General features: G+C 42.3%; 1 pseudogene; it reads right to left on the reverse strand.

The window, feature by feature from the left end:
* Positions 1-1,054: 1,054 nt before the first annotated feature.
* On the reverse strand, positions 1,055-17,639 carry LOC117442946 (zinc finger and SCAN domain-containing protein 31-like; annotated as a pseudogene).
* Between the last annotated feature and the right edge of the window lie 149 nt (positions 17,640-17,788).

Consider the following 17,788-nt stretch of genomic DNA (forward strand, 5'->3'; position numbering starts at 1 on the left):
CTGGATCGCGAGCGCTGGATCTTGAGTCGTGGCTGTGGTCCTGGATCATAGGTCCTGGATGGATATCCTCGTGGATTCATCTTCCTATTATACACACATGCATTTCCAAACATTTGGACTACCTATGTTGCAAATGTATTATCTTTTCAATTTCCACACGGCATCTATTGCACGTCTGTCCGTCCTGGGAGAGGGATCCCTCCTCTGTTGCTCTCCCTGAGGTTTCTCCCATTTTTCCCTTTAAACTGGGTTTTCTTTGGAAGTTTTTCCTTGTACGATGTGAGGGTCTAAGGACAGAGGGTGTCGTATTGTCATACTGATATTCTGTACACACTGTGAAGACCACTGAGACAAATGTAACATTTGTGATATTGGGCTATATAAATAAACATTGATTGATTGATTGAGATCAGCCGTTGCTTTTTCTTGTTCAAAGGGAGATTCACTTTGGTTTTTATGTCTATGTTTTTGGTCACAAACTGAGCAACCAAATGGCTTCTCCCATGTGAATTCTCACGTCTCTTCAGACTGTCTTTCAGGTGTAATCATTTCCCACACTCAGATACACCCATGGATACAACTTCAGATACAATAAAATGAACAAATGACCCCCGGTTTGATGATTGACAGCTCACAGTACAATGGGGGCTCTCTACCCTTACCCACAATTTAAAGAAATTCACACAGACCATCTCCTCTTTACTCTTCTCTCTGTTAGGAGCAGCAAGTTCAGCTGTCAGAACAAAGTGAAACAAATAATGGCATCAATATTATTAATATGTCGGGTAGTAGCCTAATAGATTTATTTATTTTCTTCTCAGAGTGTACCACAATGCAGAGCCGTCCCTCCTACACGCAGATCACGTGGGGCCCTCAACTGAGCGCACCGTTATGCGGCGCAATTAGTGTAAGTGCGGCACAGTTTTGCCGCTGCGACACGGAGGGCCTCATCATATAACTTTGCGTGGGGCCACAAAATGCGTAGTTTATATGTTAGCATTTCAAAAATCTCCTGGGGAGAATCCCTCCAGACCCCTGCTGGGGTTGGATTTTCAGCATGTGTGCCTTTTTATGTTATACAGTTCAGCTTTGATTCCATCATCTCATTACACTTTTTTAAAAGCATACTTTAGTTCTGTGAAGGGATATAAGGGATATATGCACTGTACTTCACATTAATTGATTTTGTCTGCTGAAAAGCAAATAAGCAAATGTCGGATCGCGATTTATTGACAAAGGAAAAAAGTGCGTCCCGAGGCTTGACCAGTTGAGAACCACTGGTTTAGAGTGTTTAACCGGAATAACAGATCTTTCAAATCACCACTGATTTCAGGGTCAGGAGAAGCTAAAGTCATGTTCTTGGCTGGCTCTGGTTCTTTGTCAGTGTCGCCATAAGTGTTGGTTACTTTGGTGTCATTAGAGCACAATGGACTTGTTTCTGTGCTTAATATTTGTTTTAATGCACATTCAGACTTGACTTAGAGCAATGATATTTTATCACACTCAGAGCAGGTATCACGTTATACACACTTACTGGGACTAACTCAAAGAGTTTAAACCTAACAATAATCGCTGTCTTCAGGTTCAGAAGAGTCTCCAGGGTTGTCCTCAGTCTCTGGTTGTAAATATCTCTCTGGATCTGAGTTCCTAGCTGGTTCTGGTCCTCCACAGTCCTCTCCACCAGCTTCCGTTTCCATGTGTTCAGCTGAGCTGCAGGCTGGAGGCTCTGCCTCTGTGTTCTCCTCAGTTTGAGTTTGATGAAGCTGTGAGGACTGACCACCAACACACTTATGGATTTTGACCCGATATCTCCGGGTGAATCTTTTGTCACAAACTCTGCAGCTGAATGGTTTCTCTCCTGTGTGGATTCTAATGTGTTCCTTTAAATCTCCTCTCCGTGCAAAATATTTCTTACAAATTGAGCAGCTGAAAGGTTTCTCTCCTGTGTGGGTTCTCATGTGTTTCTTTAAATCTCCTCTCTGTGCAAAATATTTCTTACAAATTGAGCAGCTGAATGGTTTCTCTCCTGTGTGGACTCTCGTGTGTTTCTTTAAATCTCCTCTATCTGCAAAATATTTCTTACAAATTGTGCAGATGAATGGTTTCTCTCTCCTGTGTGGACTCTCATGTGTTTCTTTAAATTTCCTCTCTGTGCAAAATATTTCTTACATACTGAGCAGCCAAATGTTTTCTCTCCTGAGTGGATTCTCATGTGCCGATTTAAATTTCCTCTCTGTGTAAACGTTTTCTCACACAAAGAGCAGCCAAATGTATTCTCTCCTGCACTACGTCTTGAATCACTGACAGGGTTTTGTTTATTTTTCTGAGGGTTTGAACCTGGTTCTCTGGTCTCCTTCCAATCAGCACTGTCTTCAGTGTCAGGTTCAGAAGAGTCTCTAGGGTTGTCTTCAGTCTCTGGTTGTAAATGTCTCTCTGGATCTGAGTTCCTGGCTGGTCCTCCAAAGTCATCTCCATCAGCTTCTGTTTCCAGGTGTTCAGTTTGTCTTTGATGAAGCTGAGAGAACTGAGGTTTCTCTTCATCATCTTCACTCTTCACAGGGACAGGAGTGAATGTGGACTTGGTGATATCAGCCTCCTCCAGCCCCTGAAGCTGCACTCCCTCATGACTGCTCCAGATTTCCTCCTGTTCCTCTTTAATGTGTGGGGGGGGCTCTGGGTCCTCCCGGTCCAGACTGGAGCTCCACTCCTGCTGCTCAGGGGGAAACCTCTTCTTCAACCACCACCAGCTGCTGGACGTCTGCAGGAAACAGGAAACACATATTCAGAGAAACTGTATAGTATTAGAATTTAAAATCTAACCACAATTAACACTTCTTTAACTTTGCAGCCCTTATCCATTCCTTATTTTAAATGCTTTTCCAGATCGGTCGGCCGTTCACGGAGTGTGAGGCCGTAGCCTTATAGTTTGTGACCTGTCTCCAGAGTTGTTAGCTGAGAACTGGTGTTGGAGTTTCTCAGAGTAGTCGTTTAGCATCTCTCACCGCCTCGCTAAACCTTTAAATATATACATCACATAGATTCATCACACACAAAGTGAATTATTTTCCAGCGTTTATTTGTTTTAATCTTGATGATTAAATGAAAGCCAAAATCCAGCATCTCAGAACATTTTAATAATACATAAGACCAATACAAAAACTGATTTTTTATTAATATAGAAATGCTGTCGTCCTGAAAATCATGTTAATGTGTATGCATTCAGTACTTGGTTGGACCTCCTTTAGTGTGAATAACTGCATCAATGCGGCACAAATCTCTATTTCAGCGTGATAAGCCGATGAACTGCTGCCTTTGTGCATTAACCTGTTTTAACCCTGAGCCTGTTTTTCAGGCCTCAGGCTCTAAAATGACATTCCCAGAACAAATGACTATATCTTCCCTTTTAAAAAGGGGTAAATTAATAATCCTTTCTCTCAAAGCAATGATAAACCTTTGAGTTGGATGTAGAAAAGTCAATCAATATAGATTTTGTTTATTTTAAAGTAAATTCAGATTGAACATAGTAAATAAAAAGTAAATGATACTGTCCGTCAAAAATAAAAACAGTACTTATAGTGAAACCACCCTTGGATGATGGGATAGTAGACTAAAAGCTTTAGGAATCCAAACTATAACATATAATAAGTACCCTGTATCAAGATTGATGCAAAACAAGTTAAATCTGACCTTTTAGAGAGATTTAGAAAAGAAAAACCCACTTCTGGGTCATTTGGGTGCATTTTCTATATCTCTGGCCCCCCTCGTTCAATTTTGGTGATTGACACCTCTTCTTAACCGTTAGAGCCACTAGAATTGAGGGTAAGTTCCTAAAATCCATCTAAACATTACCCATTGGTGAATGAGTGATGCGTAGCCAGAATGCCCCGGAACCGGAAGCTGTGATACACTCTGGTTGCTATCATTAGCAGCTAATATGAAATCTCCGTTTTTGACATAAATGGAATGATGGATTATCAGTAATCATTTCAAAGTGACAGACACATTGCATTAACCATCAGCAGCGTTTTAATGTCATTGAACACGACTTTTGATCAGAACAACAGCTAAGGTAAGACGATGTCCCGTGAATGCTCCGTGGTGTGATGTCTGGTTTCTGAGTTCTATCTCAGTGATGATCGGTACCCACATCATCACTCCATGATAAGAACTCGTGACTTTATAAACAAAAACAGACATCACAACACATGGCCCTAGCTAGCAACAACGGCAATATCTCTTACCTTCGTTGTTGTCTGATCAAAAGTTGTCTTCAATGGCATTAAAACGATAACGCTGCTACAGGTTAATCCATAGGTTAATCCAATGTGTCTGTGTAACTTTGAAATGATTTCTGATCATCCATAAGCAATAAACCTACTTTTCCATTTAAAAGAAAATTAAAAAAAAAGGAATCAATTATTATTATTATTATTTTCAGATGTCAGAGCGTGAGACAGGGATGGGCAAAACTGCATGCGCGAAGCGCCCACTTTTATTAACGTGTGGTGTATGTGGAAATTCCCCTTCGATTATATTGGCTCTAACGGTTCAAAAGAGATGCTAATCATCAAAATCGACCAATGGGTTCCAGAGAAACGGCAAAAACGCCCATTTCCACCCAAATCACCTCAGAGGTGGAGTTTTTTTTGCTAAACCTCTCTAAAAAGGTCAAATGTCATTGGTGTTGCATCAATCTTGATACAGTTGACTTATATGATGTACTTTGGATTCCTAAAGCTTTTAGTCTACCTTACCATCATCCAAGGGTAGTTAAAAAAATGTGGACGGACACTAGGGCTGTGCATCTTCACTGGTCTCACGATTCGATTACGATTATCCTGTCAACGATTCGATTCGGTTCGATATCCCGGTGCATCACGGTGCATCACAATTCATACCAATGCGTTGCATCCTCAATTTTCTATATTACTGCACATGGCTTATTTTTCATCAATGCATACATGCTGTAAATACATATGAACTCTCTTTTTATTATTTAGAAAGTGCTTCAGAAATCAATAACATAAATGTCTTGACATTAATTTATAAACCAAAATAAATGAATTGTATAGGTCTAGCCTCCGTGTGTGAAGTTGTTCCATCCTCAAAAACAAAAAGCTAATGCTTCTGCAGTCGAGCTGCAGCTTCTAGCAACAGTCTTCTGTTAAGAAAGGACACTGAATGTCCTGAATGAGGCATCACACACAGGACTTGAGTCTGAACACAGCAGACAACAGGAGTATTCACAAGAGCATATACAAACAACATACTGCATGTGGGTGCACACTTACATTCTCTGTCTTACTGTTACATAAATCCCATGAATGTATGAGATTAAATTAGCTTCATTATATCTCAGTGATTAAGTGAATAACAAAGTTTCTATCGGGTCACTATCAGCATGTCACTCATTATTTTCAGGGAGGGGGCGGGGCTTGGAGGAACGGAGAGGAGACGGTGATCGCGGAAGCTTTTTTCCTCCTGCCTTCACAAACTTTACACACGTATCGTCTGAAAATTGCTAGAGGACATTCATACTCTGCAATCCAAGACTTAATTAAATCCACCAAAAACCTGACATGATTGTAACGTGATTATTTTTGAAAAACATAAATCCCTGTGTCTCTGAGCCGCAGCGACACGGAGTGATTCAGAGCGGGTCCTTCTGCTGTGGGTTCTGGACTGGTGTTCTTGTGTTGGTGGATAAAGCAGACTGCTCGGTGTTGCTGTGCCGCTGTCACGTATGTTCCCTGATCTCTGCGTCACCGACCAATTTGATATTAAAAGTGACAGAAAAAACGTTATAGTAAAGCCGCGGCCGGAAAATCAGGAAGCAACGTTACTACTCTATAACCGATTATCTTCCGTCACTGCATCGAGACCGAATAGTCCACGTCCGCATCGCAATGCATCGTAGAAACGATTATTTTCAACACCCCTAACGGACACTATAATTTACAGTTTTTTTCGATGTTCAATCTGAATTCTCTTTAAAATAACAAATATCTATATTGATTCTGACTTTTCTACATCCAACTCACAGGTTTATCATTACTTTGAGAAAAAAGTTTATTCATTTTCCCCCTTTTCATTTCATTTCATTTCAAACCTTTATTTATCCAGATTGGTCCCATTGAGATCATAGATCTCTTTTTCAAGGGGAGACCTACACTTTTAGAAGTGTAGTTATGGTAATTTGTTCTGGAAATGTCATTTTTGAGCCTGAGACCTGAAAAACAGGCTTGGGGTTTAAGTTTTAAAAACAGTGACTGGTTAAAATCAGAGGTGGAAGAAGTATTCTGATTATTTACCTAGGTAAAAAGACGTGTTAGAAGCAGATGTCCTGCATTCAAAATGGTCAATAGCCCAAGTGAAAAGTATTATCATCTGAAAGTAAAATGAATCATTATGTTATTAGTATTAAATACATATCATTTGTACAACTTATATTTAGAAATACTCCGTTGTAATTATTGATATTTAAATGTGTTCATCCATTCAATGTGGCATCTGCTATAATGGGTTTAATGTACTATAATGATATTACTTAATAATACAACACATTACTGTATAATACGTGATAATGTATGAGTTGATTTACTGTACTGTGTACACCACAACAATATTACAAAAAATATACTGCACATTAACCTGTTAAACCCCATGCCTGTTTTTCAGTCAGTTGATTTTGCCGGCCCTCTTTCCTGCAACGGCAGTTTTTCCTCTATCCTGTAATATGACTTGATAGCTTTAAACTCTGCACACGGAGCTCTGATTGGTCAGCAGGCAGTGCTTTCACTGAGTTGATCTCTTAGCCTGCAACCTAACCTTTTCCGGAGCAGGTTAGCCGCTCAGCATAAGTTACCATGGAGATCTAGCCCGCTAAAAAGAGAACCAGCTTCGTAGGACCGGAAACCCCAAGTTTTCCCTGAAGTTAGCCGCTAAGCGAAAATCCGGGAGGTGGAGCGTTGGATCTGGTTGGGCTCACCTCTACGCACAGCGTCGGCTCTGGAACCTTAATTCTGGATAGGGGTTGGACTCTATTCTTCTCCGGAGTTGCTCAAGGTGTGAAGCGCCGGGCGGGTGTGGGGATACTCACAAGTCCCCGGTTTGGTGCTTCGTTGTTGGAGTTTACCCCAGTGGACGAGAGGGTCGCCTCCCTACGCCTGCGGGTTATGGGGGGGGAAAACGCTGACTGTTGTGTGTGTGCTTATGCACCCAACAGCAGTTCAGAGTATACGGCCTTCTTGGAGACCCTGGAAAGAGTCCGGTATGGAGCTCCTGAAGGAGACTCTTTAGTCTTGCTGGGAGACTTCAATGCACATGTGGGCAATAATGGAGACACTTGGGAGGAACGGCCCCCCTGATCTGAACCGGAGTGGTGGTTTGTTACTGGACTTCTGTGCTAGTCATGGATTGGCCATAACAAACACCATGTTCGAACATAAGGATGCTCATAAGTGTACGTGGTACCAGAGCACCCTAGGCAGAAGGTCCATGATCGATTTCGTTATCGTATCATCGGACCTGAGGCTGTATGTTTTGGACACTCGGGTAAAGAGAGGGGCGGAGTTGTCAACTGATCACCATCTGGTGGTGAGTTGGGTCGAGTGGCGGGGGAAGCCTCTGGGGAGACCTGGTAAGCCCAAACGTGTAGTTCGGGTGAGCTGGGAACGTCTGGAGGAGGCCCAAGTTCAGGAGGCCTTCAACTCACACCTCCGGCGGAGATTTTCAGGCATTCCTGTGGAGGTTGGGGACATTGAACCAGAGTGGTCGGTGTTCAAAGCCTCTATTGTATCGGATTTCGAGGCGTAGTCGTGGGGGAGGGGGTCTGCAGTTCGGTGGACTAAGGATTGCACCACTGCTTTTTACAGATGATGTGGTTCTGATGGCTTCATCGGTCTGCGACCTTCAGCACTCACTGGATCGGTTCGCAACCGAGTGTGAAGCGGCTGGGATGAGGATCAGCACCTCCAAATCTGAGGCCATGGTTCTCAGCAGGAAACCGATGGACTGTCCACTCCAAGTAGGGAATGAGTCCTTACCCCAATCTGAGTTCAAGTATCTCAGGGTCTTGTTATTGAGTGAGGGAACAATGGAGCATGAGATGGGCCGGAGAATCGGAGCGGTACTGCAGTCGCTTTACCGCACCGTTGTGACGAAAAGGGAGCTGAGCCAGAAGGCAAAGCTCTCTGTCTACCGGGCCATTTTTTCTCCTACCCTCACCTATGGTCATGAAGGATGGGTCATGACCGAAAGAACGAGATCGTGGATACAAGCGGCCGAGATGGGTTTTCTCCGCAGGGTGGCTGGCGTCTCCCTTAGGGATAAGGTGAGAAGTTCGGTCATCAGGGAGGGCCTCGGAGTTGAGCCGCTCCTCCTTCGCTTCGAAAGGAGCCAGTTGAGGTGGTTTGGGCACCTAGTTAGGATGCCACCTGGGCGCCTCCCTAGGGAGGTGTTCCAGGCACGTCCAGCTGGGAAGAGACCAAGGGGTAGACCTAGGACCAGATGGAGGGATTATATCTCTTCGCTGGCCTAGGAGCGCCTTGGAATCCCCCAGTCAGAGCTGGTTGATGTCGCCAGGGAAAAGGAAGTTTGGGGCTCTCTGCTGGAACTGCTACCCCCCGCGACCCAACCACGGATAAGCGGGAGAAGATGGATGGATGGATGGGAAGCTCACGAGCGTGTGTGTGTGTATACGTGTGTGTTTGTGTAATTTTGCGTTTGTGTGTATTGCGTTTGTTTCCCGGGGAAAACTCTCACGAGAAACACCGGCTGTTGTTGTGCCTGCTGTGACGTCAAGTTACTCCGTTCTCCGCTTGTAATTATGCCGTCACAAGCTTCAAAGTTATTTATCATCTGAATTTGCTGAAACAATTTTTTTGTTTATTTGAAATCAGATGAAAACAAACTGTCACGGACCCTGCCGTGTTATCTATGATTACTATACACCTTACATTCATAATTTCAGCCGGAGGGAGGGGCGCTGTGGAAGTGCAGGGTGGCGAGTGAGAGCTGTCATCTTCCCTTTACAAGCTTCAAAAATGGATTTATTGTGTGATTTTGGAAATAAAAGTGTCATATTCTGAAAGCCAAGACTTTGTTTATTAAAAATGTTAAAAAAAACACCCGAAAAAAAAAAAATATATATTTGAATCTTTTAAAAAAAAATGTATTGGCTCATGATAGGCCCCCGATCTCCGTAGGCCCCTGGGCTTCAGCCCAGGTCAGACCGTGGATGAAGGTGGCCCTGGGTGAGCTGCTGCTCCACATTGCTTTTCTTCCCGACTGCAACGCTGGTCCCCCGCAAATCAAGCAAGAACGTGATATTATGATATAACGTGTCGATATTCATTGTGGGGGAGGGGTGTTGGATAGATAGAGTTGTAGTAAGTAGATCGAGTTTGCTATGATTGACGTTTTGTTTATGCATAGTAGATTCATAGTAGATTCTTTTAAATTACATTTCCTTTTTTGTTTTGTGTATTTTTTACAGTTTGGATTTGCTTGGCGAGCTATTTTTAGAACATGCCCTGCGGGCGACTCACGTTGCCCCTGCGGGCATGTATGACTTCAAGTTTAAAGAATGCTTAATCCTTCCTTTCTAGGTTTTTACAAAAGTCTTTGAATATTTGCCTAACTTTTCCTTTTCAGATCGTTAAACATTTTGAGAATTGTTTAACTTTTCTCTTTCAGATTTTGAAAGGATATAATGATTGATTGTTTAAGTAATGTAACGATGTTACCATGCTATGTTAACATGCATAGTCTTTTGCAGTGGCGAGCCGTGACTTGTATACCTAGGCCCTCTGACCGATGTCATCACTATCACTGAAGTGAGCCATCATGAACGAATTTATGCTAATCATAAATCTATCGAACATAAATCTATCGATTATTTTTCGATATATGATTGGAAAATAATAAAAGTAGGGTAGACATGTGGATATTATTCGGCTGAACAAAACGTGCATTTATCTAACAGCTTTGTTTTCCACAGACCTTATTTCAAGCTATTTTCCAAAATCCTAAGGAGAAATCCCACTGCTTTCAGTCGAGGGAATCCGAGCGCAGCTTACTTCCGGGTTTTAGGACGCGTCACTGCACCACTTGGATAGACTTCACAGCGGGTGGAACTTGTCATAAAGTCCGCGAAAATAAAGCCCTCCCATTTAGAGGGAAGATATGATTGGTCAATTGTACTGTCATTTGACATTACTCTCTCATTGAGTTACTACAGTGGTTCTCAAAGTGGGGGGCGCAGAGGCATGACAGGGGGGGCAAGAGAGACCACTGTAAAAAAAAAGAAAAAAAAAAAAAGAATCATAATTAAAAATATTATTATTTCGAAAATAATATGATACAGTACAGTACTATTACTTCTGGGTCTCTGTGTTTCATTAAAGCTTCCGGTGCTAGCGAGCTACGCTAATGGATATAAGGAGTTTTTTCAACAACAAGGTGGAAGAGAGTCCTCTCCTGTCAGACTGAGAGGCTCAGTGAGCTAAAGGACTCTCAGTGTTTAGATAGTTAACTTTAGTCTAAGTTATCTCAGTGGGTCTCAAACGTTTTGGTCACGATTAATGTAAACAATTATTTCCGAGGCACACGTTTATATGATCATTATAGTTATAAAAAAATAAGAGAATAAATGAAAAACAGGTATGAAATACTATAGGACAGTAAAAAAAGAATAACGATTAAAAGGGTGATTTGAAAAATATCCATAAAGAAAAAGTAAATCTGTTTACAGTTCTGTTTCATCTGGGTGTTGAGAGAGGTATCCATAGATCTCTTCATGTTGCTCTCAACGTGCACTAGATTGATGCTTTTAACTTCAATATTTAGAAATAAATCTTCCCGGGGGAGCTTGCCCCCGGACCCCCCTATGTTAGGTCCACACATCACCTATAAAAATAGCACTTTACCCCTGCTTACACCTATATGCCGTGAGCTGATTATCGTGCCTTCATTGTAACAGTCGTGGGTACACTGTGTATCTGCGTGGGGAGTGTTGCAGTAGAACATTCCTCTGTAGCGCCCGGTACAATAATGGGAAACCCTAAATGTTTGAGCACCCTCTATGAAACGTCAAGCTACCCCACAGCACCCCCAAAATAAATCTCTGGCGCCGCCACTGAGCCTGACTATTTGTGTTGGGGGGACCCCAAAGGGGGGGCCTGACAGAAAAAGTTTGAGAACCACTGAGTTAATATAGCTGGCCCTCTGTGAATGTAGAGAGGGACCAACAAGTTCTCCCATCTTCACAGTAACTCGCGGTGACGGCATTTAACCCTTCACATTCCAACAGAAACTGAACAGGCAGATTCGAACGATTTATTTATTTGGAAATGTTATTTTAAATACAATTAAATCAAGATATTTTGGTAAAACTAATGAAAAATGCAACAACAAAAAAGATATGAAAAATATCTAAAAAAAAAATGTTGTTTTTCTATGTTTTCAAATATTATTTTTTAGAATATCTTAGGCCTAGAGGGCCCTGACGGCTCGCCACTGGTCTTTTGATTGAATATTGAATGAAGTCAGAGTAATGTAATCCTAGGTTGATAGTTCTATAATGTTAAGTTTATAGACTGAATACTTATATAGCCTTTTAAATCAAGTAATTGATAAAGTAACTGGTGTTTAGCTTCAGAATACCTTTATTCGTACAGTCTTTTAAATTGAATAGGTCAATGAGCAAGATTATAATTTACTACAATGATCATACAAATGTATAATATTGATAATTGATAAATACATGATAAAGTTAGCTAGCATTAAATGGTTTGTGTTATATTCCTGTGTTATTTCATGTATGTTAAAGTGGACCTATCATGCTATATTTGAATAATATATTGTAGGGCCATACCTATATAAAACATGCCTGCAAAGTTTTTTTTTCAAAATACTAAACAGATCCTGCATTTTAGCCATGCCTCATTTTGCTCCATTTGCTCTTTTTTAGCCCTGTTTTTGCAAGGGCTGAATCTGTGAGAAGTCTTCTTCGCTGCTTTTATGGCAGACTACAGCACCACTTACAGGCCTGGCATATGTACTACAGCGTCTCCAGCGCTTTCGAACGGTAATGGCTGTGGCCGTCTCCTCCTGATAGGTGGAGAGTTGCCCATATAGGCGGAGCTCCTCGTTCCTGACGTCAGAGAATTTTCAAATCTGTATCAGTCTGTATCAGATCCGTTGCAGCCCCGTTTTTAGAGGTATTTAGGAAAAGAGAGAGGGTTGTGTTTTCTGACACTTGGTGAGTTCCCTGACACACCGGGGACACATATTCATGTATAAAAGTGCATTTTGCATGATAGGTCCCCTTTAATTGTTATACCTTTGGAAAAAGATGCTCCAAACTAGGGCTGCACGATATTGGAAAAAACTGACATTGAGATTTCCCCCCCCCTGCGATATGAAAACATACAGGAATTGAAGAAAATACCGTTTTTCCCCCGGAAACCATCCTTTCTTGAACTTTAATGCTATCAAACTATATTTAACCGGATGAAGGATTTTAGTCACGGACGTCTGGATCTTAATTTATCAGAGCAACAAGCTGAGCTAGCTCGGTTAGCAGTGCCGAACTGCCCTGGAGGAACACATGAAACTACTTTATTCAGTGTTTCTACCTTTAATCACTGGGTGCGTTTGCTTTAGAGATTTGATTGTGATTGGTGGTTTGCTGTCACTCACTCAAGTACCCCTGACATGAGAGCTGCGCAAGTTTTCCTTTTGTAGCAAGCAGCAAAATGATTGTAACATGACGTGTTTGAGCTCATTTCCCTACTTTTTTTTTAAAGCGCGTCCAGGCGATATGAATATCGTGCATGTGCATATCACGATTATTGTCACAACACGACATATCGTGCAGCCCTACTCCAAACACTGATGGAAGATCAGTTTTTAGGATTGTGATTGACTGTGTAGGAGCCTTGAAAAATGTATGCCTTTTGTTTTAAAGGGGACCTATCATGCAAAATGCACTTCTGTACGTCTTGTATACATGAATATGTGTCCCCGGTGTGTCAGGGAGCTCACCAAGTGTCAGAAAACACAACCCTCTCTCTTTTCCTCCATACCCAAATCTCTAAAAACGGGGCTGCAACGGATCTGATACAGATTTGAATTTCTCTGACGTCAGGAATGAGGAGCTCTGCATATATGGCCAACTCTCCACCTATCAGGGGAATGAGGGGTTGGGCCACGGCCGACGATTGCCGCTAGTGCTGCGTACCTGGACTCACATTCAGGTTCAGGTCCGGACTCAAGTCCAGAGGTTCAGGTCCGGACTTATAAGTCCGGACCTGAACCCATGGCTTGTGTCAAATTGTGTGAGTAACTAAAGTGAACTTATTGTGAGCTAATTATCAATTAACTCATAATCAACTCAAATTCAAACTAGTCAGGTTTATTGAGCTCCCTTCCAACTTGTGTCTACATTTCTCTTCAAAGTACAAATGTAAAAAAAAAAAACTTTTTGCCACTTAGTCTACAAATGACTTATGACAGCAACTACAGTGAACTACTACAAAGTTCAAACATTTATTTCATTTACCAAACTAAAGTAACCAAACAGTCCCTGAGCTGACTGAGCCTAAATCCATAAAACGTTGCTGAAAGGTAGAGTGTAGAGTAGACTATACGCATTACACTGTTACACACCTACTATACAGTATAGGCTGTAGTGACTGTACAGTCAGTGTACTGTATGTACACCATGTCTTTTCTACAACTCTACATGTGTACATTATACAGTACATACTACATACATAGTGATGTACATACATACTGTTAGAAATTAAAATCAATGTTGATATGGCGTAATTTTGAATTAAATACACTATTTAATTTAAATCAGTTTTATTCTGAAAAAAACGGAAGTTTGCTCCTGTAATTCAATGCAATCCCTCCCCGTCGAGGCCAGCGCTGTAATTCTCTCCGGTAGTCCACCAGCAGATGACAAACATCCACCTGTCCGCCTCTTCCAAGGGACGAGGGGACCATGCGGCAGAGTTTCAGGTAGATTTTTTTTCGCCGGTCAACATGTCCGTTAAAGTTGAAATCTTCCAGACAAAATTAGAAAAGTGCCGGTCAAAGGTCTTCTTTGTTATTTATTGAGCTTTAAAACAAATTAATAATGACTATATAATAATATAAGAATAAAACACGGAGGACGGAGATCTCTTTTTCTCCCCCTCTTCTGACAGCCCAGCAGCTGATCTCAAAGCATGCTCCGCTCTCCTGCAGGAGGGCGTGGTCAGCTGCAGCTCATTTGCATTAAAGCTACATCACAGAATCAGCCCCTGCACAATCAGGGCTAGAAAAGAGCAAATAGAGCAAAATGAGGCATGGCTAAAATGCATGATCGGTTTGGTATTTAAAAAAAACAAACAACTATATTTATATAGGTATGACCCTACAATATATTGTTCAAATATAGCATGATAGGTCCACTTTATTATAAGATATTTGTTTGAGCACTATTGATTGGTTAGCTTGGGTCACATGGATATGGGCGGCACTCATTATAATCCTGTTTACCTGCGTGAGGTGTGTGTGGAAGAGAGGGTGACACAGGGTCGTTTAACTTTTTGTTGACCGCAAGTTGAAATGATTGCTTTGATTAATATAACAATAGGCACGTTCACACCGGAGTATTTTTCCCGTTTAGTTCCGTTAGTACCCCTTACGCATTCACACCAAAAAGAGTACTTAGTGCCAGGAACTTTTACCCCCATTTGTAGTGCCCGCTGAGAGGTGGTACTCTCCTGGGGGAAAAAAGTGCCCCAGTTCTGATTGGCTCGGCGAATTGTAAACCACGCCCCTTAAAACTCTGAAATGTTTTGTAGAGCCGCCATTTTATTATCCTTGCATTAGCATTAGCATTAGCCCAGCGCACAAATACAGAGAGACTAACTTATGGCAACACAAAATAAAACATGGGAGCGGTGGGGATGAGGAGGTGTCGGCATTCTGGCGATTTACTCGGAAGGCTTAAGTAGAAGCTGCCGGGAGTCCCAGCAGCCTCTACTGAAGCCTCACCCAACTCCGGGGACTTCCGGCCCGGGACGTCGGGTGGCAGTATACGCCGTGAAGTGGTTTGCGGCCTGCCAGTAAACCCAAAGCAGAAGAAGACGAAGTGACGTCAGCGGCTTCATTTGAGTAATCTTCCCTCAGGGAAAAGTACTCCGGTGTGAACGCGATCGGCTCTTAGTTCCATAGGAGATCTAAGTGCTGGGAACTAAGTGCGGCAAAGTACTTGGTGTGAACGCGGCTATTGTGCATGTCCAAGGAGAATAAGTGGATCATTCCAGTTTCATTAAACCACATTATTTTGCAACAGAGTTTTTGATAACAGCAAGTACTTTTTTGTAGCGTGTCACACAATATGCAAAATGCCAACACCCTTTCCGAATAATCTAATTTATTAGTGATTTGAACAAATGTATTATTGGGGTAGGTTTTGTTTATCAAAATTGATAAAAAGGGAGAAACTGTTGGGGGAATATCTTCCTAGGCCCATAGCTGTGACCCAGTTTATCAGTTTGTACTGACGACACTGAGCACAGCACCTGTAGCTTGGCTGCTGTGCTCTCACTGGTTTGTCTCCCTGTTCCTGCCCGTTGGCTCAGCTGATAGAGGTGCTATGGTTTTATCTTGTTCTGCACAATGTTGATTATTCTCTCAGAACCAGCTAAATACATGGGTCTGGGTAGAGATCCTCAGAATTGGTTTGGAATCCGTTGTGGCTCGTGACACGTCTTGTGAATTCTCCGGCCGAAACTCCAAATAAACCGTCAGTGTTTGTCATCAAAGCTCCTGCTCTCCCCGTGTCTCTCCGAGTCCTGTTTCCAATTGCTTCAGAAGTTTCCATCACACAGGGTTTTCTCTAAACTGGGTAACAGGGCGCTGCACCCTCTAACTCTCAGCGTGCACCCTCATACCAAAATGCAGATTTCCCCCATAAAATGTTAAAGTGATGCCAGAAAAACAATATGTTCATAAAAACACGGTATAATTACTCCAGAAATATGAACATGGAGTCAAATAGAGCGTCAGGTAGTGATGGCAGTTTGACACTGAAGCTTCGAACGGAGCTTCAACCCTGGACTTCCTATTCCATAGAAGCAGTGCTTCAAATCACGTGACATATGACGTCCGAACCAGCAACTGCTTCATTTCCTGAATGAATCACTTGACTGGTTCGCGGTCCATTCACGCGATTCAATGCACTGCCTCGTCTCGATTCTGACAGGTGACAGGTTGAAACCGTTTCAAACTTGAGCGCTTCAACACTTTATAACCGCTCTAAACAATGCGCAATGTGTGGGTTGTTGTTGCTGTTGAGTTGTTGTTGGCATTGCATTTGAATTGGATCATTATAGAGCAAGCCAGGAAGAAAGATAGGTCGTTATGGCTCGTGAAACACTTCGAAATGGGGAGAAGCTGTGAACAAAAAGAAAATGAGTAATATAAAAGTAAAAACACTTCAATGGTCTAAGGAATAGATAGCCCAGTGGATAGAGCCGGCGGCCATGGTGCGGCGATGTCCTCCGCGCAGCTGGTTCAAAGCCCGGAATAGTTAAACTTTTAATCATTGCTTTTCAACTTTAATACTTTAATAACTGATAAAAGGCCCTCTCAGCCCAAAAAAAAAGGTCCAGCACTCTCTAGCAGAGGTGGGACCAAGTAATTGTTTTGCAAGTCCAAGTCGAGTCTCAAGTCTTTGCGCTCAAGTCCAAGTCAAGTCTCAAGTCAGGTTGGGCAAGTTCAAGTCAAGTCCAAGTCCTAAACTTTGACAAAACGAGTCATAAACAAGTCATGTGTTTTTCACCAAATGTAATGACATCGATCAACAGAATAATACTTAATCAAACTGCTCTTTATTAGTCACATTAATAATTTAATAATCAATGTTCTCTCTGCTGGTAAAGTAACGTGTTTTTTTCTATTTTAAGAGGGAACAATAAGGTAAGGCTACCGTGGCGGTTTGATTCAGAAGGAGTTTAATGAGGAATGAACCTATTTCCGACACAATTGTCAAAGTGGTTCGAAGCTTCATTCAAAGCTTCATTTTGCCATCACTAGCGTCAGGCGGCAGAGACAGCTATTAAGAGTCTAACGAGTTAATACAGAGTCTAAAGAGTTAGAGAGAGTGAATAACGAGGGAACAGACCTGCTCTGTGGATCTGAAGCTGAGGCTGTAAAACAGCGTCCAGTAGTTTCCGGTGTCTCTCGTTCTCCTGTTTTGAACGAGACAGTTCCTCCTCGTACTCTGCTATCGTTCTTTCAAACAGAACAAAGATGTCTTCAGCAGCCTCAGTGAGTCGCTGCTTCACCAACGAGAGCAGGACAACACTCATGTTTACTAAATCACCACTTCCCATTTCTCTCACTCTGTGTTGCTAGCGTGTTACCAGCTAGCATGCTAAGCTAGCTTCTAGAGTCCGAGCTAGAGGCTTCAGAAGAAAGAGCACAAAGTCAGAGGTTCATCCAGACACACAGACGATGGATGGATGGATCAGCTGTTCGCACACACTTCCTCAGGAATACAGAGAGAGAACTATGGATGTAGCGAGAGAACCGAGAGAACCCACGAGACGCGATCTGGTTCCATTAAAAGAGCGAGACCATCACTTCCGGTGCATCACTTCTTCTTCTCTCGATTTAAAGGCGGATTGGAAACAACTTTAAGGTGCATACCGCCACCCACTGTACAGAGTGTGTATCACCATATCATCCTATCACCACTTGTGGAATTATACCAGCGGAGGATGTG

This window comes from Pseudochaenichthys georgianus, unplaced genomic scaffold (genome assembly GCF_902827115.2).
Source record: "Pseudochaenichthys georgianus unplaced genomic scaffold, fPseGeo1.2 scaffold_508_arrow_ctg1, whole genome shotgun sequence".
NCBI lineage: Eukaryota > Metazoa > Chordata > Actinopteri > Perciformes > Channichthyidae > Pseudochaenichthys > Pseudochaenichthys georgianus.